At 38.6% G+C, this 25,311-nt stretch overlaps 1 long non-coding RNA gene across 2 annotated transcripts; it reads right to left on the bottom strand.

Annotated features, from left to right (window-relative positions):
* Positions 1–999: 999 nt before the first annotated feature.
* Positions 1,000–15,663, bottom strand: LOC148051581 (uncharacterized). Of its 2 annotated transcripts, none has more exons than XR_015700183.1 (5): positions 15,559–15,663; positions 11,993–12,105; positions 11,747–11,901; positions 11,541–11,644; positions 1,000–1,408 (listed from the first exon to the last, which is right to left on the bottom strand). It is a non-coding gene; the product is annotated as an uncharacterized LOC148051581 (long non-coding RNA). The 2 variants fall into 2 exon arrangements; XR_015700181.1 differs by having other exon boundaries at positions 15,483–15,648.
* Positions 15,664–25,311: the final 9,648 nt, after the last annotated feature.

Raw genomic sequence — 25,311 nt, 5'->3', positions numbered from 1 at the left:
CACTGCTTCAGCATCTGCCATCGCTGCACTGAGGTCTATTTGAAAAGTCATACCCACTGCTTGTAGAAATATTTTTATGCTTACAAAGTTAGTAAATACAAATAATCAGCATAATCCTAAAAAAAATTTTAATATAAACTATATATTTTTTTTTTGACAGGCTGGGGCCGCTAAAATGTTAGACACTTGGAAGATGAAATTATTCATGACAAATTGTAATCAACAGGGATAAAGATACAAGAGAGGTTTTTTTTTTATCTGTTTCACTGCATCTATGAAATCACTTGATTAGTCCTTTTCTGACACATTTCTAAACACAGAAAATACATAGTGAGATGATGAATTTTTAGAGCGTATTTTAGATAAGTTTGCTTAGATTAATTACACATCTTCTGGATCTAGAAGAGGAAGCTAAAATATATTTCTAGAAATGTCCAATTAGACTTTGAAAATAAAATGAGAAAGACAAATTAATGTTGATTGAAAAATAGCATTTGCATTTTGCGGGGAAGTGAATTTAGTTTGATCATTAATGTCCTTTGATAAGCAGAATTTAATTTACTTCCCCTAAGAAACTCGCTCTGTTTTCCACCTTCCAGACTATCTATTCTAATGGATTTTAAAAATCTAAAATAATTCCATTTATAAAGGGAATGAAAAGGGAAGAGTCAAATTACGTTTCCTCATGCAGCACTGTAAAATGACTCAAAACTTAAGTTGCGTACTGGAAGAGAAGAATCCTATCAAAGCAACTAACTTTTTCACTTGCTATTTTCCAACATGACAAAACTGATGTTTCATGGGCTAAAATTTAGTTTGGCACATCATAGTAGTAAAATTAGATTTTTCTGCACCTACCAAACACAGAAGTCACATGGTTTATTTATATTTTACAAGTTGACAGTAACTCAGGAGAGATTCAGAAAGTACATAAAGTTGATTCAGTGTGGATACTAACCTAAAGAGTAGTAGTAATACCAGTAACAGCAACAGCTTCCACAAATACCCTCTTTTACAGTAATTGGCAAAGAGTTCTCTTAAATTGACAAAGACTTTTCCAAAGCAGTGTGGATTTCAGTGGCATTTGTTTTGGACCAGTCAGTGTACTGGGAACCTGGTAAACAAACGTGATGATGGCTTTGAAACAGCTCTTCAGGCCCGTTGAGCATGATGATACATTACTGAAGATCTTGCTGATCACTACTAACTATTGCCTGCTGTTCGACTTGCATTACCAGATACCCTGCCGTTTCTGCGTGGCATTAGCACGCTGTAGACATCCAAACTGAAGTCAAAATCCAGGCCACATCTTTAAAGCTCAAAGGGTTTGGGTACATGTTTTTTCCACGAGTGCCTCATCTTCATAAAATCCTGTTAACGCTCATGAAGCAGACAATGAAATTGAAACCTGTGAGAAGAGGTGAAGATCTGGCTTACGCAGCAGATGGTTTATGACTATGGAATACACTGCCCAAAAGGATTAAAGGATATTTAGATGTAGAGTAAGATTCATCTTATTTTAGCTTTCTCTTGAAAGCAAGTCTCATAAAAAGAGTCTAAAAAATACAAATGGAGTTGAGGTTAAAAGAGAAAAAAACATTAGTTTGATGATACAGTTCCTCTGAAACAATTAATACTAGTCTGTGTTCAAAATGGCATATTAAACTAAACAGATTACCAGTCTGACCTATTCACCTCCTTACAGGTGAATTCCTGTGATCCTGAACCTGCAGGAAGACTGGAAAAAGGCACAAAGTCCGTTTTGTTACATAGTCATAAGCAGCAGGCAAATTGTCTTTGCTGGCTCTACTGAGTCTTAGCAAGAACACTCCAGTACCTTAGTGCTGGATATACTTCGAAACATTCAGAGGTGGCACGTAGGACCTTGAAGCTGAGGGTTTAGCAGAAGAAAAAAATAATAGAAGGATTTAAATGGATTAAGTGGGTGATGGGACGGAGGCAGAAGGAGGTGGAGATAACTTTAGCTACCTAGTAAATGAGAAGAGGGAGAGATGATAAATGGAGTGATGAAGCCTCCACAGATTAAGTTACCTGGGTGGGAGGCAGGTGTGAATTACTGGGGAAGTGCAGGGACTAAAGGGATTTTTGTATTTGCTGGTGTAAGATAAGTTCCCCTTCATGTGACACGGTCATGGTGGTGGAAGTGCTTGGAGCTGTGTCTACCCGTATACCTGTTACCTAAGGACTGGGGAATAATTCTCAGCATGAGAAGAGAAGGAACCTTTAGGGTCTCAGCAGAGACTCAATGAAGTGAAACAGAAGGGCAGCAGAAAGACCAACCTTGACATACGTAGAAAAAAGTCATTAGTCATCATGGCAAAGACAATCTTACTGCAATGGAGAGGATGGGAAATAGTCTGAAGGCAACCAAGGAAGCTGCCTACACAGCAGATAGACGTGCTGCAAATGTTGCTAGAAATCAATTACATATTCACGACATCAACAGGTTTTCAATCTCATTGCTGAGAGTCTCATTTTAAAATACTTCTGCAGCTGTTTTCAGCTCAGTCTGTATTTCTCAAGTGGTAGGAATCTGTTTGGTGGCTGTGACGCCATTACCGTATCTGCCACGTTTTGCTGCAGTGTTTAGCCTGTGTTTATTTTCTTGATTAGTGGTCAAAGGGGAAGAGGGTAATCATTATTACCCTTACAGTAAATCAAAGTGAACAGATTAAAGCCAGGCTTATCAGAAGTTCTGTCAGGTTTTGTCAGAAAAATAGAAAAGAAATTCAGTGACTTTCTAATTAAGAATGATAAATTATGTCCCTATATTAAGCCACTATAGTAACTCCCCATGTTAAGACACTAAATAGTGTCATTGCCATAATAAGAACACAGTAGTTGTTTCCCTCCTTTGACAAGTGCTCCAGACTTCAGAAATCACTAAAAGTCAAGTAGACACTTTCTACTTTGCAGCAGCTTTTAAGGAAAGTGAATAGTTAAGTGGCTGTTTTCAAGGAGTCTTAGACTCAACCATGTTTTCTCTTGCACTATATTCACAGCATTAAATTCGGTCAAAGAGGATTAAGTGTTTTACTACTAATTCAGAGTCTTATTACTAGAGGTAATAGCGTTCATGTATATCAACTGCTTTATAATCCTATTGACATAAACCAAAGTCAGATGTGAGTAGTATACAAGTGCGATGGTGACTACAGCAGTTATCCCAGCTTTATCATCCAGAGACTCTATGCTCTCATTTAGTAGAAATATTTTTTTCATCATTTCATACTTATATTTTCTTCTGGTTTAAGCCACGTACCTTAACGGTGTGCGTGGGCTGGTTATGTTCTTTAGCATTTTGACTGCCTTCTCAACAGAAGGTTACAACCACCAAATCCCCTACTAGCTTAAGTAGCTAGCTTGCTTTTTCTAAATGCTTCTTGAGATCCACCCACACCATGAAGAGTAATTCCCTCCAAATGAAATCAAATTATATTTAATCGGAAAATTTAATTATGCCATGGCAATAGGTATTTTTTGAATGCCATAGATTAGATGGATTAATCAGATGCTCAGGAGGTAGGCGGTTGGTATTGAAAAGGCAAAATTTGTTTGCACTGCATGTACAGACAATTCTGAAACTGCCAGCCAACTCAGAAAGGAAGGATTTGCATTAGTACTTTTAATGAGAAGTAGATTAGTAGAAGCTGTGCAGTTAAAACAAAACTAAAACAATCACCATTTTAAGCCAAGCAGAAGAGTGCAAAAACAGTGTAAATTTTTAATAAATACAGCATCACTGGATGCTGACTGACAGCTTCAATATTATCTCACTATAAATTTATAATAATTAGTTGGGTAATTCAGCTTTCTGAGGAACATTATGAACTATATTAGAATTGCAATCAACTCAGGAAATCAGATTCCTAAATACGCTGAAGCCAATGCCTGTTTTTGTACACAGCATCTGGGAGGGAGAAGGGATAATGAGCACAAGTGGAGTTAGGACAGCGCAACACAAGTATTCTAGGAACCTAGACCCAGATTTTCCTTAGCTTATGTCTGAACTGGAACTGTTTCCAGCTCTGGAACGGAGCAAGACCCCAGTATAAAAGCAGTCTCTGCCCTGGAAGCAGTATGCAGCCGGGGCAGGGAGATGGCCCGAGATGCCGCAGGGAGAGTGCAGCAGCAGCCGCCCTCGTGGGTATGGAGTCAGAGGAGCGTGTGTGTGTGTATAATTATGTTCATGTTCTGATCACATAGCCAGATGACTCAAACACATGTTGCTGCTGTTCCTAGGAGCATAGAAAATTTGGACCACACCAGTTGCCACAAAAAAATATAATGGCTGTCATCACACTGGTTTGTAAGCCAGGCACATTGTCACCTTTATGAAAATCTACTTCATTACATACAACATCAGTGTGACATTTTCATTTAATCCTAATGACTACATAATTATTAATTACAGTAGCTACAGAAGCAAAGTCCCAGGGAAGCTGGAATCTCAGTGATATAATTCTTTACGGTCGCCAGGTACTTTCTGATTACTTTACCCAGAAAAAAATTATTTAGGCATTATTTTTGAGAAAGAGTCATCATGAACATAGAACTTCTGCCATAGTCATTGAAGACTCTTCTCTCTCAGGCTTAAAAAAAAAGAATTATAAGCAGCATTTCTTTTTCAAGATGTTTTGTTACGACAATTCAGTTTATTGAAATCACCTTGAAGTTCTCAATATATTGAACATACACGTCAAATAATATAGTTCAGCATTGGACTAAATCCTGCTGAGCTAATAAATAAGGATGATTCTCATTGTTAGTGAGTTACAAAATTATATTCTATTGCTAATAGCTTCTATGGTAATTTAAATCTGCTTTCTCCTATTTAAGCTTTCAGTACTTCAAATACTTCATTTAAATTAGTGAAATAAACGTAATTTTTTTGTTTTAATCAGGTTCAGATTGTTTGAGCTGTGCTCATTGCAATTAGAAAAGCCCCCTTTTAGCAAGTAAGGGAGAAAAGCTGAAATTGTCAGCCACACAGTATAATTGTTTACAGTTAGTTTTTCAAAATTATGGGATACTTTGAGAGGAAGAAGGGTTTCTGATGCATTTCAAATTTGTCAGTATTTACATCCATTATTGATTTTGTCCTTTTTGCTGCATTAAACAGATTATATATTTAGAGTAGAAGTTGCAGCAGAAGGGATGGTGTAACACCCAAGTATTTTTTTCCTGTACTGAAGTAATGAGCCAGATTACAGAAGACAAAAAAGTGGATGAAAAATGGATTAAGCTACACTAATCATGCTCAGTGTGGTGGTCTAAAAATATATAAAGAAATACCATAAATGCCATTTTTTATAAAGGTTTCACATTAAAATTGGCATTTTAAGGCCTCTTTGTGGAGTTAATTTTGAAGAATGGCAGCATTAGCCTGAAGTAACCTCCAGCTAACTTTCAAACTTCCACTTGTGTATTTTAGATAGAGCCATGTTTGAGTAGCCTCTCTGCTTTAATCCTTACTCACAGGTCTAACTGCGTGCATGAGTAGTCTCAGAGTCCTGTTAGACTACTGTTGTCTTTAAAGCTGAACATGAGGTTCACACATAAGGTTTTGGATCTGGCTACGTATCCTAAATGACTCTGCATATTGGCCTGTGGAGAAACACCTAGCGTTTGTGAATATATGTATATATGTGTTTGTGCCAGAGGAAGCTATGTGCAGACAGACATTTAATGCATGCTCATCTACCACACACAGATGTCTGTCTGCCGATGAGAACCCAGGTTATTCATGAAAGGATATGTGTACTGAAGATACCATGAATGACTTGGCCACCTATTAAAAATTTGATGCTTAAAGCTGAGCAGTTTTTATTTTGGTATGCAACTATTCAGATTTGTAGATATTAAATATATTCATACATAAACCGCTATGAATATTCATTGAAATGTAGAGCCCTTTAAAACTTCACTTAATATCAAATTTGTTCTGTCACGATCTATTTTCAACAGAAATAGGAAAACTTTACAGACTGCTTGGCAAAGGAAAAATTATTAACCAGCAAATATTTGCTTAAGAATGAGTGCCCCTTAGCATACCCACATCAGCACTGTGAAATTGAGAAAAGTTTATGAACCAGCACGCAGCGGACACGACACTCCTTTGTTCAATAGATGCTGGTAGATGCATTTATCTGCAGAAAATGCTAAGGGTGTGCGCTGCAGTAAGGCGAGATACAGCAGTGCAGCATCAAGAACAAGGACATCTTTAAGAAACATGGGACTAGAAAGGCTGTGGCTACTGTCAGGGGTCTAGGCAAGCATTTTGATGAGTTCTAGAGAAGCCAAGCAGGAATATCTGGAAGGGTGGGTTTTGTGTTTATAAAATGACAAGCAGGTGTGCTACAAGGGTGTCTGGGCAAGAGCAGCATACCAAGATTGTTGAGGTACCAAAGGTCTTTGGAGTCAGAAAATTGGGAGGGGAGAGAAGTTAGGAAGCCTCGATAGGGAAATGTGAAATCTATACTAAAGGACATGAATGGATTTGCAAAGCTTTGTTCTAAAGGTGAAAAAACATAGAATCATAGAATCATTTAGGTTGGAAAAGACCTTTAAGATAATCAAGTCCAACTGTTATTAGCCATCCAACATGGTTAATAATAGTAAGAAACAAGATCCTGGAATGAGGGAATTTAATTACAACACCAGTTATATACTCTGCAAAGAGTTCTGGGACATGGAAGACAGTATAGTGAAAAGGAGGACAGTGTAGGCTTTAATTAAACACAGAACATGGAACTGACCCTCTAAATCAATCATTATTTCTAGGAGGCAAGGACGAGTGCAGAGCTGTGCAAATGTGTGAACAGAATTTTGGGTGACAGCCCTGCAGATTTCTCTGAGGAAAATACTTTGACAGATGCCAAGTGGGACTACTTCTCCTTATGCTGAACCCAAAGGCAACAAAAAAATTAAAATTACTTCATGGTATCCAAGAAAATCTAAAAGAAATCTTGATGTGTAAGGCTTGGAGTTTATTTTTTTCCCCAGGTCTGGAGTGATTTATTGGAAAGAAAGCAGAGACTAATGGTCTGAATCAGATAAAAGACACTACTTTTCAGTTCAGGACAGTTTTCTTCCCATGCAAAGACTAATTCTCTTGCTCTTGTTACATACTTAATCACAATTAAAATATTGATCCAGCTCTTCATACAGTTTAAATGTGTCTACATCCATACACATGAGCAGGAACATGCATACTTAACTTTAGCCAGGGATCTTAGTCCACTGACTTTAGTGGTAAGTGGTCTAAGTGGCAGTCTGCCAGAAGCTCAGAAAGTATGCTCACTATCTTAATGCGAAAATCATACCTGAACAGAGTCAGTGATAAACCATCACTGAGTCTTTTCAGGTGAGCTGACAAAAGCATTTATTTTTAAACTATGAAACAACAGGTTCTTGGTGATGGCATTGGAAAATGCATATCATTTAAATGGTGGGAAAGGGAACATGGTGAAGGTTTATCTGCTAGTCAACGCTCTGCATCTCACTGTTTCTTGGAGCAATATTTCTATTCAGTATTTTTCATGAACCTTGTCCTAATATAATGTGACAACACCACAATCAGAAGTAGCCAGTGGTCCGTGACTCGAGGACACCAACCATGACAGGAGCAGATTTTGGACAGGGAAGCAGATAAGACTAAGACAAGACAAAATAGTTCTGGTGATGACAGCAGGAGACTGACAGATCCCATGAGATACACACATGCTAAACCTATCAGAATTGCATGGTTAAGGCTGTAGTAATGAGAGAGATGCTGACCTCTCAACACATCCAGCATCAGATTTCTCAGACAGTTGTCTTTGCACCTCTAGGATGCAATAAAAGTTGTTTCGGCACTTTCCAAATAGATTGTAGAGGGTTGGAGGAATAAGACTATTATTTACACATTTCACACACATTTACACACAGTACACTGTGGAAAGATTATAAAAATGTGTACATTTAAAACCCTGCTAGCTCTGCACAAATTTGTGGTCATTCATTAATCTGAAGTATTTTAAATATGTAAAGTGCTTAGTCACATTCTTAAAAATTTGGCTATCTGTAGCAAAATGAACCTTCTGTTTCTCACTGACATGAGTCCTGTCCCATGCAAGTAGCTGTGTCCAGGAAAAAAAAAAATCACCATTTGTACACCTGTAGATAAGAAGGTAACCTCTGTATTTAAGGTTTTTTATGTAGTACCTACCATCAGGTAATGGTATTGCAATATTTGCTCACAATTTTTGACAACTCATATGTCTGGTTGGCTGCTCAGTGTTGATGTGTATGTTTAATTCTTGGAAAGAAGGAATTATTTGACTGGACATAGATTTAGGTTTAGAAGACCCCAGGTATTTCAAGAAATCATTCTATAACCCATTTAACTGTAGAAAAAAATAATTAGGAAACCAGTCAAGTACTTCTAGGACATGCTAAGGTCTTCTTTTAAGCCTTGTCAGGTATTACTAATTACTGGGGGAAAAGGCTTTGAATCAAACATCTGGAAGCAAATCAGTCACAACATTCCTGCAGCCTTTGAAGCAAAATGCATAGTCAGAGTGGAAGGCACGAGAGAAAAAGTGAAGTCTCAGAGGATGAGTTACTCTCTTCCAGTCATGAAAAACTCATACATTTAATTTGTCCCAGTTGTGCTGGTCTGCACAAACAGCAAGAGTAAACCACACTGAGGAATCCCCCGCAACTGACCACTACAGATACGCACAGATACTCTGTCACATCTCAATTACAATGATCTTTCAGATCTTTATTTCTACTCATCTGATGGCACAGATGTTCCTGTACCTGCTATCTTCCACAAACATTTTCCATTTTCTTTGAAAAAGTACTTTCTTTCAAACCTTTCTTCACCCTAGGGATAGGGCTGGAATGCAAAGCTATCCCCCTCCAGTCAGAGCAATGGCTAGTATGCACTGGATCACTCTGAAGGGACAAGAGACCTCCTTGCTTTAGTAAATGTGGAGTTTAATACTTAATCAAGTAGCTAACTGCACATATATTAAAGCAACAGAAGGAGAAAATGTTTTCTTATGGCTTTGCTTTCTAATAAAATGCAATAATCAAAGGTTTCCCCATCAGCTAGACATGCATGTTTCTCCCATGTTAAGTATCTGGGGTTCAGGTCACACTATAGCACTTCCTTCAGCACAGACACTAACACTTTAATTTGCTAGTTCCACAGAACCTGCAAGAACTTTGCATTTCTAGGGCTATTGCCCTTCCATCAAATCTGATATAAAGTGGCAAATGAATTGCAGACAGACATTAAGGTTGCCTGATGGCGTGAGGACACATTTGTCTTAGGAGGCCTCAGTAGGAAGAAGGTACATACTTTCAGAAATACAGTTCCTCTTAAGGGAAGCAGCAAAACATACTCCCCAGTTCCAAGGTAAAGAAAGTATCTGAAGATTAAGGTTAAAGGAACATGTAATTACATAACACCAAACAACCATCCAGAGATACCTAATCTGCAGCCATGGATAGAAGACTGATAGAAGCATTTAAAAGAACAGTAGTTTAAGAATTGCTCCATTTTCTCCATTTGAAAATTAAAATGTAAGATAACTCATTTGCTCTGAAATAATTTTTTAATGTGCCTTACTGGCTTGTCAAGTGTTCCTAAGAAAAATATCCTTAGATCTTTACATTTCCAGGATTTGAAGATCATACTTAAATCTTTTGATTACTTTTTCCCCTGAAGAACTGAATCCACTTGTTATTGTGTAGCTTGTGAATTAAGCCTCTGTTATAACCATTAGATTTCTAACACCATCATTAGACATGCCAGCTTTTTTTGAAATAGTAAGCAAACTTTAATTCTAATAAGTGTATCGTATAATGACATTATGTGAAATGCAATAGTGAAATGAGCTTGCTAAATCATTTAAATGTTAGCTGTCATGAGTCAGGGTTTACTAGTACAGTTATACCCAGGGGTTTTTAGGGGGTAAAGGATGGGTCAAGACTACTTTCTGCCAAGGAAAAGCCCTTTCTTCCTAAGGAAAAACCCTCTACAGCTAAATAAGTAGGAATTCATAGAAATAATTGCACTTTTCTGCCTTGACCCTTTGTATAACATGGGATGAAGTATTTTAGACAGAATGTTTTACAGCAATTTTGTTACATTTAACTGAATAATTTAAAAAGAAATCTTTTCTTTCCATTTATTTTAATCTCTACAATCTCCATTGCTAATAGCCGGGGTTTTATGAGTTTACTTGCAGGGACAGGTGATTTAATGCTATTATATGGTGTAAATCCCTTTTCCAGGATGAAAAGAATCCCTGGGGAATAAAGTAAAATTCCCTTCCTTCTTTCCATTTGCCCTGTCTTGTTCCTGCAGCAATATAAAGTTTCACTTTTCAAAAGTATGTCTGAGAATATCTATGATCACGTAAAAAATGAATTAAGATTACATGCTCATATATGCTTTAGGAGTTATGTATTTCCAGTACTTGAGCCCTTTTGTATCTTCCTGGGGCATACTGAAAAGCCCACTGGAAAAGTAATCTAGAAAAGAAAGTATTTTGAGAATCTAAAAAAAACCCCTCATATCAGAATGGATTTTCTTCTCTCTCTACAGAAGCAAGTCTTGAACATGACTAAGGCACTTAAAGTTTGATTTTAATAAACTTCCTGGCAATAAATTGCATTATATTGTACAGGTGGTTCCACTGAAGTGGAGTAAAGTATTATATACTCAGTCCTAAGAGAATAGCCTGTTAGGCCCAACCCCTACCTCAAATTTAGAGTAACTTAAGAGGATGTTAAATATGAGTACGCTTATGCAAAGGAAGGCTGAAGAGTCACAACAGAATGCAAGTTAATCAGGTTGGCTTTTTCACTAATGGCATAAATAAGGAATTAGTATAACAGATTTTCAGATGATGTGCCCTTCTGAATGGTTTCCAACTTCAGAGATTATACCGAGTGGCTCATGTGAAAGGACCAAATTAAACATCTATTACAGTATACTTCTCATCTTTGGTCAGTCAATATGTCAAACAAAATATCGTTCAGGTTTCTAAGCCTGGAATTTTAAAAAAGAAGTACTTATATTACAAGTTGGAATTTTGCCATGGGTAATAAATTACCAGCCATGAACTGTTTCAAGCAGTGTTGCAGTAATTTGCAGGAGCACATTAACAACAAAGATACTCGAATGTTTCTTTTTAAACAACAGCAGAAAGGGAAGTTACAAAATGTAAATTAAAATATTTCTAGAGAGATCTAAATGGTTTGCATTTCTGCACCCTGTTGAGAAACTGCATGACAAACCGCATTCTCAATCCATTTTCACATAATCACTGGAAGGGTTAACTCATGAAAGTCATAGCCTGTACATGATGTAAACCAGATGCAGGTGTGCTACTGACTTATTTCAAAAGACGAATTGGGTTTTTCATATTATCTAAAGTTTTCTAAAAATTAGGTGGAATTTAAAAGATACAAGTGAATCCAATGTGGGAATGGTAAAATTTCTTTTGCTTGTTAGTTACCTGCTTGCTCTGGAGTTTCTGTGAATCCCATTAGACACTTGTTTAAAATTCTAGGTTCCCAAGTGCTCTTGCAAATGTGGTCTTTCATTTTCAGAAATGCCTGGCTGAAATATCAATGATTAGGCTCTTTTTAAGTGAACATTTGCTCTTTAACAAAATTACTATATTCAGAAGACAGGAGGTATTCCTCACTGTGAAATTACTACCTTTTGATTCAGAAAATTGCTGATGTATCTCAAAAAAACCTGCCACATGAAGAACAGTCACATTACTTTTTCAGAAGTCCTATCTGGCAGGTTGAAGAGGACAGATTATGTGTCATATGGCATCGCTTCTGATTCTTTGGCTGCCTGAATCTATCCTGTGAAATCAGAAAATTAGCAAGAATTACTTTAATTGCATCTCAGAGGACAGCAGGAGGCATGATGCGCTCCTTCTCTAACCAGACTTACAGGGCTGTAGCAGAAGCGAGGGGAGTAGGCAAGCAGGAGGCAAAGCGCTCTGTTACACCTCTGGTGTGCACGATCAGATCGTGGGAAGGATGAGTCCTTGGGTTGCTGTAGCTCTGTATGCATAAAGGAGAGTCAGCCCTTCCCTGGCAGTGACCAAAAGCATCAGATCATCTCTTCCCTAATAGAAATATTCTAGGGAGGGAGAAATGCAATTAGCTGAAGACAGGCTGGTTTGGTAGGTCCTCCAGGTTCAGACAGCTGAGATAAGCATCTCGGTGCTCATTCCCCACTCTCCAGGCTGTAGCCTCCCCCAGCCCATGGTTTCCCCCTGCGTTGGCTGCCTTGCAGCATTTTTTTGGTGATGGCATGGCTGGTGCCTTTCCAGGCCTGCTGCAGAGGGGTGGCACTCGGCAGCGTTTGGGTGGCTGGGTGCTGGTGGGAGGCACAGCTTGCTCTGTATTTGCACATACATGGCAGGAGTTACCAGCCACTACCTGAAATTCAAATTAGAAGCAGCTTTCCATATGCCAGCATGCCATGCAGGGAGTGAGATCTTCCAGGGGAAGGACTGGTGGCAAAGAAAGTGCAATCATACTATTCAAAACATGTGAGGAATGAAGTAATATGGACTATTCCTCCCACTCCTCACAGGCTTTCATCAGAACTGCAGCCAGCTGAAGGCATTGATCTCAGGCTGCAGTCTTCTTGGAAGGTAGGCCAAAGAGCAGAGAATTCATTTACAGAAGAGTTAAAGCCTGTTTCAAACCTCATCACTCTCCAGTCCAAGCACTTTTTACTTTTTTTGGCAGCCTTTGCTTCCTAAAGCCACACAACCAAAATATGCTCAGATATTTTCCCCTGAGGAATGCAGAGGGAGACACTCATTACAGATGTTATCATGTAGTTTTACCATCTATTGAAATACAATAATTTACCACAGGTATGGGTGTACAAGAAAGTGAATAAAATAGGCATCCACTGGTTAGCCTCCTAATAAATGGGGAAAGGGCCAAGCTGTGACTGAAGTGCTATGGCAGGAATGCACTATTTTGCCCTTCTGCTTACTAGGAAATTCAGGTCAATGACAACCAATCATTTGGCACAATGCTTTACCATTTACAGCAATGAATACAATAGCTTTCAAAATCCTATTGTAGGTATCGAGCATCCCCTGTATGCCTTTTAGTCCATCTGACATGATTATAGAATCATAGAATGGTTTGGCTTGGAAGGGACCTTAAAGATCATCTAGTTCCAAGCCCCCTGCCACAGTCAGGGACACCTTCCACTAGACCAGGTTGCTCAAAGCCCCATCCAGCCTGGCCTTGAACACTTCCAGGGAGGGGGCATCCACACCTTCTCTGGGCAACCTGGTTCAGTGCCTCACCACCCTCACAGTAAAGAATTTCTTCCTAATATCTAATCTAAATCTACCTTCTTCCAGTTTAAAAACATTACCCCTCATGCTATCACTACGCTCCCTGGTAGAGTCCCTCCCTGTCTTTTCTGTAGGCCCCCGTTACATACTGGAAGGCTGCTATAAGGTCTCACTGGAGCTTTCTCTTCTCTAAGCTAAGGAACCCCAGCTCTCTCAGCCTGTCCTCATACAGGAGGTGCTCCAGCCCCCCATCATCTTTGTCACCCTCCTCTGGACCCACTCCAGCAGGTCCATGATGCCTGACAACTACTTTTCATTTATCTACTTTCAACAGGACAAACATTGCAAGGATAGTTAAATGGGTACATTCACAAGAATAAGCGTAACATCTCAAAAAATGCAGAATACACAGCAACAAGACTGCTGCAGCAGTAAATATGCAGCATAGCTATCAAGACTCCAAAGCTCTTTTTGATCACCCCCCCCTTACTCGTATACAGCACTGAATCAGCTCCACTGCATGAAAGAGTTCATCCACTATTTACAGAAACAACATCCCCGAATTTTATGAGTTCCAGGTTTAATACTCATGTTTTATAAGCCACAAAATATTTTAATTTCTAAATCTCCATGGCTCCTTTTCAGAAAGTGTTCTTGATGATGTCCCATTGATAGTGTTTTGTGTTAGGAACATCTTGAAAGAAAACAATATTTGCAATACACTTTCTGCATGTTTTTATCTTTGTACTAATCAACCATCTGCATTCACAATCTAGATATTTTTGCTCTCAAATTCTTTTATCATGTCCTATGGTTTATTCAGATGAGCAAATCACGACATACACCTCTGAATCCTGTTTTTTTTCCTATGAGGCCTAGCAAAGCATTATAGCTAACATAAGGTTTTAAATAATTGTTAGTATGATTCACCAGTTCATGACATCCATAGATCATTACTTCTTAAAGCAACTTATGGCAATAAGGTGATTTTGTTCTACATTAGCAAATGCAAGTCAAAGGAAAACAAAACAGAACACACACAGAATGAAAAAGATCTTAAAGCTACATATTTTCCAGACAGAAGATTGGAAGATCTCCAGTGGAGTCTTGATTTAATTCAAGTTCTGGAGACTGCACAACTTGGGTTGCTATTTCTGTCTTTCACACAAAGTAAAGCCTTCAGCCTGACCTTGGAAAAAAACATCTAAAGAGGCTTTTGTCCTTTAGAATACAAATAAACAAGGTTTTCTAAGTTGTGATTATTTTTCTCATTAGTCAGTCTTGCATTCAAAAATAATCAACAAAGCCATAACTTTTCCTTTGATGCTTTGGAGTGAGAATAGCAATGATATCAACAACAATTTGATCTTGTACTTGTCAACATTTGCCTTTTTGTGGTTTGAATTTGCCTTCAGCACACTCCAAGATGAGATCCAAGGAGTCACTACTAGGAGCTGCAGAATTCAAATGCTGTATGGATTCCAGAAAGCTCTTCCTTGTGCCAGTAAATAAGTAATTTTTCCAAAGAAGCAAATGGCACATGGCTGTGCACTTGGAATTATTCTGTCAAGTTTCAAGTGGAAAAATTGGACTGTAGGGTTTATCACCTTGAACATCAGGAAAACTTTGCTCTGATAGGAGCTTGTTTAGAAGGTCTTTTTTTTAAGGAGCTACCCTAATTTAGGAAGTCAGACATGAGTTCCTCAAAAAAGCTTGACAAAATAAGTTGCAGTGGTACTCTTCAAGCTAGAATTGTCTATGGTATAAACAAAGGCATATTACAAATACTCAAAGACACTAATTTACACAGTCAGCATGTGTGATTCCTCCACCATCTAATTAGCATTTAGTTTTACTATTTCTTCAACCATCCTTCCTGAAATCCTTAACCTGTGAAGTCTTGCAAGCCAATGTTACGCAAACAGAAGAAATTTAAAGAAACACTGGGTGCCTCAGATGTGCTGCCCCTCTAAGCTTGAAAGACCTCTCAGTATCGCACTGGGATTGCATCAGGACCTAGACTTTGCCACTTGCTTTAAAAGAATAGCAGATCTTCATTCCAAATGTGAAGTACCACCAGTTCCCCTACCAATTTCAATTGCTGGGACTTACCCACATAAGGGACAGCAATGGCAGCGAGTTCCTTGTTTCCTGGCAGAGCTGAGAAGAAGCAATGCACCACACTCACCTCCAGAGAGTAAATCCAGGAGCTTCCAGAGACAAGATATTAAGCATGCTGCTCTAGGAGCACCAAGAAATAATTTGGGAAGAGCCCTGGGAGCAGGCACCCCTGTAGCACTGCTCAAACCAGTGCTAGGGCCAGGGCTGGGCTGAAATACCCCCAGGGGCAGGGTGTGGGTGGGGATCCCAGGTGGGGCTGCTTGGCCAATTAAGGCCTATTAGTGCCCTCAGGTCACCAGCACTTGGTGCCAAAGCTTCATAGGATGAGGAAGGTGGCCTTTTAATTATATGAACTGTATAAACTTGATGAAGTGATCCATTCTAATTTTTTTTTTTAAGTTTTGGACCATTCTTTGCAGTGCTGTGGTCTTGTGGGTCTGCTCTGGCCCATCCAGGAGGCAATCACAAGAAATAAACCATATTTCCATTGAGTTGCTCATCAGTCCTAAGTGTGTAGAAGCCGTGGAAAGGAGAGTAAAACACAAACTGTGCCTGTACCATGAATTTGGTGTCCCAGCCCTTGTTCTGCCAGACAAGCAGTGGCTCACCCAGGGGACCCCATGCATTCATTTTTGCCCCTTCCAAAATATTCTGGACTTTTCTGACTGTTCTTGTCTGGAGGGTGGTTTGACCCATAGATAGCAAAGCCGCTATGCAGTCTTGAGAGGTGTAAGACAGTTCAAAATGGAACATATTATTTAATTTATTGTCATCTATTTATTTATCATTAGTCTTCAGGAAAACCTCTTTGTGCTCGCATGGATTAAGTAGAGGCATTCTTTGCTTTTGGCAAAATGTGTAAGGAAATTCCCTTCCAAACTTTCCACAGGTCTAAGTATCCCTCTTAAAACTGTCAGTAATTGAATTTTATTGCACAACAGAAATGCTCTTAATCTCCCTCTATTTACTGCATTGTAATTAAACTTTGTGAAAGACCCAAAAAATGGCATATATGAACAGCTTAAATTTAAGTGGAATAAATGATGGATGTATTCACACAAAAACTCTAAACTTCTAAATTTTCTTAAACAAGATGCTTACTCTCTCTATAGTCTTTGGGGGTTTTTCCTTCTTGTTTTGGTAGTGGCTGTTTATGTAGCAGTGTTAACTGAGACTTGATCATTCTTCTGATTTTAATTACTCTTGACATATTTTGTTTAAAATTCCACACTGCTGTTGTAAGACAGTTTTACTGTAGACACTGCTTAGTGATATTTTTCCCTGATGAAAACATCACGGTTAGGGGTCTGTTAAGGTCAAATATTTCCTGCTGCAGTTCTGGAAGTTCAGGAACTTCCCACCACATTTATTAGTATTTTGTTTTCAGATAGACTTAGCACAGAAACAAATGCAGACCTTAAAAATTAGCTCATGATATGTCGTCGAACAAATCTTAAGAGGTAATTTAATGAGGGAAACTGGCAGTTTTGTTTTACTTTTCTTACTTGTTAGCAGAATGCGTAATCTTTTTAAGGTTAATTTATTTCCATACTCCAGTTTCCTCTCCAGCTTCAGAGGATAGCTAAAACCTCTCCTCTCTCCTCATGTTGGGTATTTGCCCATAGTTCTTACTTATATGCCTTTGGGAATTTGAGTTAGCGTCTAAAACGGCTTCACAGCTGGAGTCACCTCTCTGGGTTCTGGGAACTAACTCACTGTTTTCTTTGGAAATGCTGTGGTGAGGTGGGATCCACCTCCCAGCCCACAGGAGAGGGCCATAATCATTGAGATACAGCTTAAGCCGTCCTACAAGAGGTGGGGAACATTCTTTATTCTTCAGCTTGGAGGTAGAAGAAAATAGCTTGAGATTTGTGGGGCAGAAGATGAGGGGAACCATGACTGAAGGCACACATCTGGAGGAGGAAAAGGCTGGAGTCTGGTCTCTGCTTCCAAGATGTTTTTATGCCTTTTGCATTAAAAAAAAAAGCAAGCCCCCAACTGTAGGGATTCATATTTCTGGATAGATAGACAGATAGATCCTATCTCATAGATTTTTCATTCTTATAGTCTGTCATTGAGAATGATATTCTTTCCCCTGTGTCTTCATCCACTTGAAAGGCAAGTCCCTCGGCCAAGCCAGTCATTTAGGATCTGTCTAAAGCTGTTTGAGCTGCCTCAATAAAGAGAAATGTCCAGGAGAGATGCATTTCACTTAGCTTAGGCAATTATCTTTGGATGGGAAAAAAATCCTTTGGAGGCACTTCTCTGCATGCCCTTCTGTTAGCTCTGAGAAGGAGCCTGGAAAGTGAGACTTCTGTCAGGACCCCTGCGCCAGCTGATGGGTCCCCTCTCTGGAGACCAGCGGAATCTCAGCTATTTCTCTGAACTTCCTTTTTACAAGTTGTTTTTTTTTTTTTTAATTTTTCTGCCTTTCAGAATGTATTTGAAAGCAATTTCCTAGCAGCATGACATCTTTGTGGAATGTACGGTGATCTTCAGCAGTTTCCTTCTACGTTCAGAAGAGGCTGACATATCTCAGCTGGATTTGAAACTAGGCCTAGATAATGATAGTCTGTATAAAAATCTGTTTTCTTGTGACTCATTCGTGTGTTCACATTTGGGTAGGCAAGTTTTATTTTCAGCTGAGGTTATGCAAAAATATTGTGATGAGAAACGCAATTTAGAAACAAAGTCTTCACACCGGCAGCATCATGCATTAGAAGTCCACTGCAATCTCGTTTTTCCTAAGTGTACTCTGGTGATTTGAATAATTTAAAAGCTTAGCATAACTTAAACTTGCAGGTACAAAAAGTCTTGAGGAAATTCAGTCAATCCAATTGGTGAACAGAAACAACATTTTATGAGTGACTTCACCCATCTTACAGTGAAAATTATAATTTTGAATAAATATAGTAACACATTATTTAGAAAGCTAAAATGCATCCTTTGTATATTCATTGATCAATATTAGAATCATAGCTTTTTGCAGAAACAAAAAAGTTAATTTTGTCAGACCCAATTGGACAACATGATCAGCTTTGGAAAGCTACATCTATGTGCTCTGTTAGATATGTTGTTATGTGCAAGCTACTTACTGACTGCAACATTTGGCTATACCTCTAAACATAGCACTACATAGCCAATACGTTTGTACTGCCTTGGAAAATTCTTCTAAAACAAGGCAGTTGCTAAAACTGAAAAAAAAAATCAATTCTCTGACCAACAAATCAATTATACTGTAACTGGAAGTGTTAACAATGAAAAAGATCCCTCAATTACAAAAGAGAGATTAATATAATAATAACATGGACTGCAATACTGAGATCTCCATTTGCTTATGTAATTACAATACTTCTGTTTACATACAATACTTTAAGAATGCAAAATTCTCAGAGACAAGATCAGAGGTCAATTTAGTGATGATTTAGCTAGTTCCTAGAAAAATATACTGGATACACAGTTATCAATAGATAATTGTAAAGGCTTAACTAATACATGTTTAAACAGAGATCACAATAGTGTCCTCAATGACAGCGTTTTATGACTTCTGAAATCAGAATAACAATTCATAAAACCCAGAATTTTAAGTCGATTCACTATGACCAGAAATAATGGGCTGAAACTGGAATAAGAATGGGACACAGCAGGCAGTAAGAAAAGCTTACCAATAGTAAAGTTTTGGAAGCACTGAAATAGGTCACCTGGGCAGGGTTATAGCCCTCATTCCTGAATGTCTTGAAGAAGAGGTTGAATAAACATCTAAGATAATGGATATGAACCTAATTGGCCTTCCTCAGATGGACAAGGTGGCCTCTGAAATGCCTTTCACTCCTAAGATGGTGTTGTACAGGAATTACACATAGCTATGTGCTACCCTTAATGTTTAGCTCCAGATCTGAATCCAGACTTGCACAGTGGTTTAAAGATGTTCAGATATCATGTTAGGCAAGGTATCGTCTCTGATAAAGACAGGATTTTCCATGTTACAGACTGAATTTAAGTAGCCCTGATTTGGCCCGCCCATCAGTAGACTTAGTTTCAGTATTAAAAAAAAAAGTGTGTATTAAGTTGGTTAAAATTGGCTTGAATTCATTTGCATTTGAGGTTCTCTGTTCTACTTACTATAATGAACTGATCAAAGGTACATATTGCTTTGAATTGTACTCGTGAAATATGAGTCCCCACCTGGAAAGTTTAGAATTAGCCAAAATATGTGTGGTTGCATGCACCTTTGACTTCAGTTCAAAGCAAAAAGGCAAGGAAAGGCCAGGTGATTTCTGACATGAATTGGTAAGCTCCAGCTACAAAATGTACTGTAAAGAAATCTAGGTCTCAAACCCATCGTTCAGCCAGTAATCCCACTGAATTGAGCACGAGTACCGGTATAGAGAATGCTTGCAGAGAGTAAGGGCGACAGAGTTGTGCTCCCTGACTTCTCTTTGTGTATTCGTTTCTTGGATAGAAAAACCACACACAGTATATGCATATGATTAATGAGTTGGAACTAATTAATAGGTGCCTAAATTTTCATCCAGGCATCGTGTCCATGTATCTATTCCAGTAATCCAACAAGCTAACCTCGAGCCTGCTAAAACTCCCTACTTGTTAGAAAGTAAGATTTGGGGTATTTTTTTTAATTAGTAATCTGTGAAGGCTACAGCAGAGGTAACTCTCACCATAAGCCATTGTTTAATTATCTTTCAAAGGAGAGTGGTAACTTATTTGAAGTAGAATGAGCAGAAGGGCAGACTGCTGCGGAAGCAGCAACCATCCATCGGTTGCGTGGATTTCCCGTAACAACTATGATTTGAGCGCATCAGCCCGAGAGTTAACTGCAGGCGGTTGCCAGCCCGCCACAATTACTAACCGAGCTCCATGACCTGTTGGCACCTCGCATAATTATGTTTTTGATAACAAGCTGTAGATATAATTAGAAGTGTAAGTGCAATATAAAGAGATGGTAGGTTTGTTTCACACCCTCTTATAAACGGGAAAATAATTAGATTCAGGATACTGTCACATACCATGCTGTGTGGCTGATCTCAAAAACACTATATGAAAGTAGGATTGTCTGATTGACTCTGGAAAATTGTGTTCAATCCCCAGGCTCTTGGAAACATAATTTCCTTTTTTACATGAGAAATTTCAGCAATAACTGTGGGGAATTTTTACCCATTTGGGGAATTATGCCATTTTTACTTGGCGGAGAAATATGAGTGCCTTGGTGTCTTAGAGGAAAAAATAGTGGGCTACAAAGAATGTGGGTAGCTTTAATCATTCAGGTGTTATGAAAAGGCAGGTCTAATCAATGAATATTTATTGATTCTTCAAATGTAAGTGTCGCACCAAATATCTGTCTGCGTGAAACAGTCTTGGATACTAGTCCTTATGGACTCAGCTTTGTTTTGCTATTGCGCGTGACCAGTTGTTCGAGACAGTGCCACGCTTCAGTACTAAGCTGGGCAGCTTTGTGATTCAAACAAATCTGCAGCTTAGAGACTTGTTACTTAAATGTATAGAGTGGGTGTGAGCTGCCATTTCTCCTGAGAGAAGGAGAATGGCAAGAGATATTGCACTTTTTTTTTTTTACAAAGCTAAGAGGTGTAGTGCTGCTCAGGATAGCTTTTGAGCTCGTTTTGTCTCCGTGGTCAGAAGTGGGCTGACTGTGAAAATACCTGTGAAATTACTCCCTGAAATTTGGAGGTAGTGATTGATTGTGGACTAGGGCCTGGGAGGGATCCTATAATGGAAAAAATAAGTAAGGAAAATAATGTGCTCTGATTTGAAAAAAAAAAAAAGAGAAGGAAAAATTTACTAAAAGCAAACATCCATACGTATTAACAGCCTGCTGTAAAGTCAGAGTGACTTGTCCAGGGACTGTGACAATTTGCAGAGTTAGAGTATCCAGTCCCTGATCAGCTGAATTATACTGACAAAAAGTGCCTAGATACTGATATGTAATAACCTTTTCAGCACGGAGATTTAATGAGAAATGGCAGCTTTCAAATGCTTATAGCATCATTATCTGTGCCCAGAAATAATCTTGGAGAAAAAAACCCCGAATCCCTACCAAGGGCATTTGGAAGCAACAGAATTGAAAAGCAATTTTGCATTGCTAAATTCTACAGAAAAATGCTTTACCATATACTTTGCAACTATGTGTGACCTGCACGCATTGCATATGCAGTAGATACATTGGTCACAAGCAAATCTCTACGCTATCATGTTTCCTGCTGTATCAATAAAAAAGATATGAAGAACAGACAGGCTGCTATAAACAAGCATTGTCCCAGGGAGCGTAAGAATGAGTTATTTGATGGAAAATTACCATAGGATGTATCATCTAATATAAATTATGACCCAAATATATTTGTTTGTCTTGTTTAGGTTATATAGTCCCATTCCATTTTAATATGTCTTACTATTCTCTGAGTGTCTCTAGCAGAATGTGATTGCATGGCATGATAAAATTAAGGACAGCAAATCTGCTGTGCCTCATAGCATCTTATGTATGACATTAAGGAGTTCATCCACCTCGGAAATGAATAATTTATGATCATTCCTATTTCCTCTCTTTGTCACAACATTCAAAAGGATTCATGAACCAGACAAATGTGTCAGGATGCCTTCATTGCTCTTGGTGCTGAACAGGAATAGAGCCCAACTGTCAGAAAGCCTTCATGCAGTACTAGTCCTCTCTTTGCTCCCTGCCGTACTCAGCAAGCCATAGCACACCTTGGCAGCTCTTCGTGTCATTTTTGTCTGATAAATTAGTTTATCAGGACCTGCTGCCTCCTTACACCTTCAGAAACTGTGTTTTTATACCTGCAGTCACTATCTGAGATGATTCCCTGCGTGCCAGAAGGGATTTCTAATGTAGCTTGGAAGTGGCTAAGCGATACAGCAGGGAGACGGTCAGAAAGAGAGAAAAAGAAGAGTTTCTTAGGAAAAAAGGTACAAATGGTAAAACTATTGACCCTTGAGCTTTGTACCACCTTCTTGAACTGTCCCACCACACTAGGAGTCTACTACAGCATCTGTTCATCATGATAATGTAGCCCAGGTGTTTCATCTGCCAGACCTCAGTATCAGGGCAAGACTCAATGGCTTGGGATGGCGTTCCAGTACCAAGGCAGGTCGCAGGGAATGATCCTCTATATCCACACGCCAGTCGTGTTTCTCAGTCTGGAAGGAGTAGCTTTGAGCTGGTTTTAATTGGGATGAGGTCGTGGTGTGGCGAGGTGAGGGGTGAAGCAGGGGACCTGTGCATGGGTAACAAGTCCCTTGGGGGCAGGCTGCAGCCCTGGCCGCATGCGTGGGACCTGCCACGGGCACAGGGGTTTCTGTAATTGGCCCCAGGACTCCTTGATATTCAGCAACACTGAATTTCTGGCGTAGCACTGTAGGCACAGCCATACCAGCATCAGCACGTGCAAATTTTAGCACATGCAAAATTACTCGTACATCCACTGGAGCTCTTTCTGTGACCATACAGGGGCGAATCCTGCGGTGGTGTGGCAGTATTGATGGCAGTGGGACAATGGGAACTTGCAATAGCAGAGAATCTGCAAAACCACTCCAAAATCAATAATCGTGCATTAGCTCTTCTAGTTATGTTTTCAGCTTGCACGGTCTTGCAATTTCTTATTTTCATAGGACATCTGCATTATTACTCTATCTCCAGGGAGGGGGTTAGCTAGCAAACGTATACAATTTAAACCTTGCACTCAGCAATTCTTTAAGATCATTTTTATGGTGAAATACGAGCATAGGTTCCCTTTTATTTTTGTGTTGCTGGCTTCTGTGGGAGGGCATAGCATTTTATTAAAGAGATTAATGCCTCGGGACACTGTGTATAAGAACTCAAGCTGGCAAATATTTAAATAAGCTAACAGAAAAATAGGTTCAAAAATACTGCCAGGCGTAGACTTCGTGCTATAATACCCCTGCATTGCATATATTATTTTTATTATGTTGGACTTTTTCTGGCCTGAATTCCAGAAGAACCCTGCTTCTGAAGTTACATTATCCCTACAAAGTTGCATGCTCTGGACCTCCATCTATACCTTTCCATCCATAGGTCTTCTGTGACAGTGATCCAAAGAGCAATCAAGAAACTAGTGATTTGATGAGATCACCTATGCCAGTTCTAAAAGTCCTAACAGAGCTAAATACAGGACCAGCTTTCATAAAAGAAAACCAAACCAGTATTTCCTGATCTCCCTATCAATTATGCTATGCATTTCTGGATGCCTCCCACAAACATTTAATGATCTTATTCTTACCTGGCAGAGCCAAAAAATAAATGCCCATAACTAAATAATATGCATATTTATAAAATGGTCTTTATCAAGATTAAGGAGCTGTTTGAGTCTATTAGAAGATACCTCGCTGTATCCCTTGAGTAAAGCTGATGTGATTTTATTCTAACAGTCACACTGAAATTTGACACTTAGTGTCTTGGAAGACAAGATTTTTTGTTTGTTTTCATTCACCGACGCAATAGGCAATTTAGAAACAGAGAGACTGCCATGCAGCATCAGCGTATCAAACTACAGCCAGATACATGAGAACATGTAGAAAACATCTCAGAGGGATTATGAGTGTCTGGGAAGCTCTCATCGTAGTCATTCTGCTATTTGGAGATTGCCATAAACTTTGAAGTATTTGTATTTTTTCCAGTGCTTTAAAAAAAAAAAAAAGATCTCTGCTATCAAAATTTCCAATATTTGTTTAATCTATGTCACTATCAATCCAAATTTCCAGATTCAACTTTCCAATATACTGTTTTATGTAATTTGAATTTTCTGCTTTCCATTTTCATAAATTGTCATAGCTTTGAATAATCACAGAAAAAAAGTAGAAGTTTCTGATATACTGCTTTACCTAATCCCCTTACTTCAAATATTTCTATTATTGTGTCCAGTGTTGTTAAACTTCTTTAAGGGAAACAGTCCCAAAGGTTTTCAAGTCATTCTGAACAAGGGGTTTTTCCGTGCCATTGACCATTCTTATTGCCCTTCTCTGAACATCTTACATGTTTAATCTGCAATATCTTTTCTAAAATGACCTAATGAATATCCTACTCATCTTTTTTAGCTGAAGCCTTACTCTGAATTCTGATATCATTATTTTTCCCTGTGTACTTCATCATCTGACCCATTTAATATTAAATTATTGTATTTTGATATTAAGTTATTTCACTTTTGGGTGGGTATGTCCATGTATAGGAAGGAAAGAATACTTGTGTGTCATTAACCATAGCTGTGTAGTGATTATCAGGTCCCCTTCTTAAACTAAGGCTTTTGGACTTGGGCAAGTAATTCCCTCCAGCATTGAACTTTGTTACTTCTCATGTACTAGCTTTCCGCCATCAGCAAGTAGTCTTACTTTTCTGCTCACCTTCCATTCAGCTGATTAGTAAATATATTAAGCATTTAATCTAATACAGAGCTTTGTAGTACCGGCTTCTGATTCATGAAAATACTTTGCCTTTAATGTGATAAATACTTCAGGACAGGATTTTTTTGTAAACCTGAGCAGATTGTGTCAGCCTGTCCTTTTATGATTTGTTTGATTTTTCCAGTTTGAAGCTTCTGATAAAAAGTGAGATGCTTTTTTCCTTGCAAAGACCATTGGTTTAACTTACTTCTGCTATAATACCAAACAATTTGTTATTCTGTTTATAAGTAACATTTCAAACAGATTTTCAAAGGTGCAGATGTGAGGGTTACCCACGCTAATGCTTTTGATTACCTCTGAATTCTTTTTTTAAACATTAGCTCTCCCCCAGTCCTCTGAAACAGTAGTTGTTTCTAAT

The sequence above is a fragment of the Nipponia nippon genome, unplaced genomic scaffold (assembly GCF_047370975.1).
Source record: "Nipponia nippon isolate SJK-2023a ecotype South Korea unplaced genomic scaffold, ASM4737097v1 scaffold_6, whole genome shotgun sequence".
NCBI classification, from domain to species: Eukaryota; Metazoa; Chordata; class Aves; order Pelecaniformes; family Threskiornithidae; genus Nipponia; species Nipponia nippon.
Note: the sequence above shows the minus strand (reverse complement) of the source record. Positions and strands in the feature narration are given on the sequence as shown.